The sequence below is a fragment of the Setaria viridis genome, chromosome 3 (assembly GCF_005286985.2).
Source record: "Setaria viridis chromosome 3, Setaria_viridis_v4.0, whole genome shotgun sequence".
Classification (NCBI taxonomy): domain Eukaryota; kingdom Viridiplantae; phylum Streptophyta; class Magnoliopsida; order Poales; family Poaceae; genus Setaria; species Setaria viridis.
The window spans coordinates 23,104,979-23,108,532 of record NC_048265.2 but is presented as its reverse complement, the minus strand read 5'-3'; positions in this window follow the sequence as shown (position 1 = coordinate 23,108,532).

Genomic DNA, 3,554 nt, shown 5'->3' with positions numbered 1-3,554 from the left:
GTTCTATTGTTGTTTACCCTTCTAAGCAAGCAACAATACTAAACCAAGCATAGTTTCCATGTAATTAATACAGGTAACAATATTAGATCATCATCATCATCTTTCATTCTTACTCAGTGTAGAAAACGATCAAGCAATCCCAAACTGTGAGAAGCATATGAATCGATTCGAATTTCTTAACCATGCATGGCGAACCTAATCCCACGACATCTGCGCACCACGAAGGGTTGCTTCATTTGTCAGCCGTCCCCATCGATTCGCAGACCTGTGTCGGGCCCACTTCCCTTGGTACAAGGCTCCATAGACCCGACCTCTGCCATTCTATGACCGCACTTGTCACCACATGCGGCCGCAAGGGAACTCCATTCCAAAGATAGAGGAACGATCCGCTCACGTTCCGATTCAATCAGGTACTAGGCTTCCCCATCCCATACTAGGTATGAGATTAGTACTTTCAACACTTGATCATGAACACTATCACATCTCGACCTTAGTCTAGTTTCAAGTAGACAGACGGGGCAACCCACCGACCACCAAAATAGTTCACAGAGCCCTGCCCCGTCCATCGTCCTTATAGTTGTAACAAAAGGAAAGCAAACAACTCCTATAACTCATGAGTGACAGTCAATCACTCGACTTTTACCGAGTCCTATTAAGCATTGCAACTACTTGACCTATCATACTAGTGTTCAGACAAAAGGGCACTAATTCATGCATCTACGGCTTCAATCAATTCCTAAAAACATAAATGCACAATCAAGCAACAAAATATATTGCAAGTAGTTAAAGATAGGAATTTATGCTCCGGGGCTTGCCTTCACACGGGGAGTTAGCGAACTAGTCCTTGGCTTGCTTCGGTACGGGCTCGGCTCCGACTTGCTGCAGATCCGCTACGGCTCCTTCTTCTGGCGCCGGGTGAAGCTCGTATGTTCCGTCAGCAAGGTTCAGCTCTACACGAAATGCAAATGCATCAAGTTTAATTTCCATGCTTTCTCATAGGATGTAAAACACGTATTAGCATTGAAGTATAAATTACATCATGACCACATTCACCTAAACAAGGTTCTACACCTTCTTTATCTACATAAGGTAAGGTGTGTTATGGTGTAAAACCCAGGGTTGACTTGATGGTGATTGTGTACAGATATACACTTAACTTCATTAAACTTTAGATCGGAAAGTTAACCTATTTCTGAATGTTCTTTTGTACCTCTTCCGAAAATTACCTTCATCATTACTCAAAGTTTCTTTCTTCCATTTAGTTAGGTCCATCTTCCAAAATTTATTTCTATCTTCAAACAGTAAGCTATGAAGCCACAAATTTAACAGAAACTTAACTTTGTCATAGATAAGCTACTGCATAAACTTGAGGTCCATTGGAGGTGCATAAAAAGAATTAGAATTACTTTATTACCCTAAGGTAGCATATACTTAAACATTTTTAAAAAATAAACCATAATGAAAGTGGTTATGAAATTTTAACAGTGGGTTTCAGGAATGAAATAGGGTCTTTGGTGAATTTTTCATAATTTTTAGTGAAGGGAAACTTTTTCCATACATTTACCCTAATTATTTTTCCTAAAAAGGGAAATAGTTTTCCTTCTGCTTCTGACCTGGTTCTACATTTTTCCTACAAACTACACTACACCACTGACTTATTCCAATTTGTTTTACATTTTTATCATCTCTGGTTTAATTATTATGTAAAAAGACAAAAGCAACCTTAGATTTCCATGATAAAACTAAAACAGAGATTTAAACATCTGAGCTAGGCTGCAGATCATTTTTATAAGCTTCCATTCTCTGAAACAAACACTTGAGAGTTGGATTTACTATTTTAGCATTTTTTTTGCAATTTATTATGATTTAAATGGCTTAAACAAGGATTAAAACATATAACATTAACTCTAGTACACACATGTGCCAAAAGTATTTTTATGAGAAACTAAACTTTATATTGAGTCTAGAAAAATTGGTTTGACATTTTTTTGAATTTTCTACGAGTTTTGGTGAATTTCCAAAGTTAAATACATTTTCTGCCGATTAGAAAAGAAAAACCTCGGCAAACTTACGGTCTAGCCCCTAGGTCTATAGGTGAAACATGCAAAGGTCCCTGACTTTAGCGCTAAGGTCCCTAGAAGAAATAGGAAGACACAGAGGTGCCCTCGGCGGCGTCCCCGGCGGCGGTCCGGCCAAATTCCGGCGATGCGCCGGCCAATCCCGGGCAAGAAGTTGCGGGAAACGTGCGGGAGCTCACCGAGAGTCGATTGGCGGCGGTTGGGGCGCGGAGGAGGCTCGATGGCGGTGGAACGACACAAGGGCAGGAAGCTTTGGGTGGTGTCGAAGTCCGGCAGTGTGCCGGCGTCGTCAGCGTTGAGGGACCCCAACAAGCGGCTCGATAAGCTTCGTGTGGACACGACGGGGCTAGCGGTGGTGGTGGCGAGGAGCGGAGAGCTGCGAAGGTGGGGGCTCCACGGAGAGGTGGCTCGGCGGCGGGCGTGAAACAGAGCACGGGAGCGCGGTGAGGTTGGGCGAGCGGGGGAAGGGGGCACACGTGGCGCCGGGCCTCCATTTATAGGGCCGGGGTGGAGCGGCGAACGAGGCGGGGCTGGGACTAGCAGCTGGGGACCGGAGGGGAGCCGGGGCGCTGTTGCAGCCATTAATGGTGGCGGTGCCATTGGCAGACAGGAGGGGTGACCGATGGGGTGTGGCAGGTGAGGTGACAGGCTTTGGCGAAATGAGCGTGCGCGTGAGGAACGGCTTTGCCAGGGCATTGGGTTGGCGAGGCGGGTGCTCGAGGCGTCGTGGTTGGGGCGGTGTCGGGCAGGTGGCCGCGGGGGCACGCGCGCTCAGGGTGGAGCGGGGTGGTGCTGGCACGACAGGGCAACTGTGCGCTCACTGGCCGCGGGGCGCGTGAGGCGTCTCCCTGCTGCGGCCGGAGATCGAGTGGAGGCGCTGTGCCAGTGAGCGGCGTCCACGTGGCGGGTGGCGAGCGGAGCGCGGCGCGCGCGTGCTCTAGCTAAGGGATCCGCGGGATCGCTTCACCGGGTCAATCTTCAAGCGCCAGTATCTCCTGATTCTTGAACTATGCAACATTTACTCCCTATGCAAAAGTTGTAGTCCTCAGATCCAAGTTCAACTTTCATAATTGAACTGAGTTCAAATTCACAGCAGATTTGAAGATACAAAGCCTTAAAGTTTGGAGGAACGCCGGATTTCCAGACTTGGGCAAAAATGACAGTTTGGCTGATTTCAGGGTTTTTTGTTGACTTGAGCCCCAATTTTGAAAAGCTTCTGATGCGAATTTGACCAGAGTCCAATTGAGGAAGTTGTTGTATAAACATAGCTCTCAAACTCTTATAAAGGGTTTTGCTGGTGTTCTATTCAAGTTTTGTGCGATAAGCTTAAGCCAAGATGCTTGGTTGAACTACTTCCAGAGTTAGCCTAGATTGCTGATTGAGGCTGGGTTGACCGAACTAGCTGACTTTGACCTAGGTTTTGGAAGCCTTCTGTGCAGATTTCGACCTTACTCCTTTAGTCAAAGTTGTTAAGAG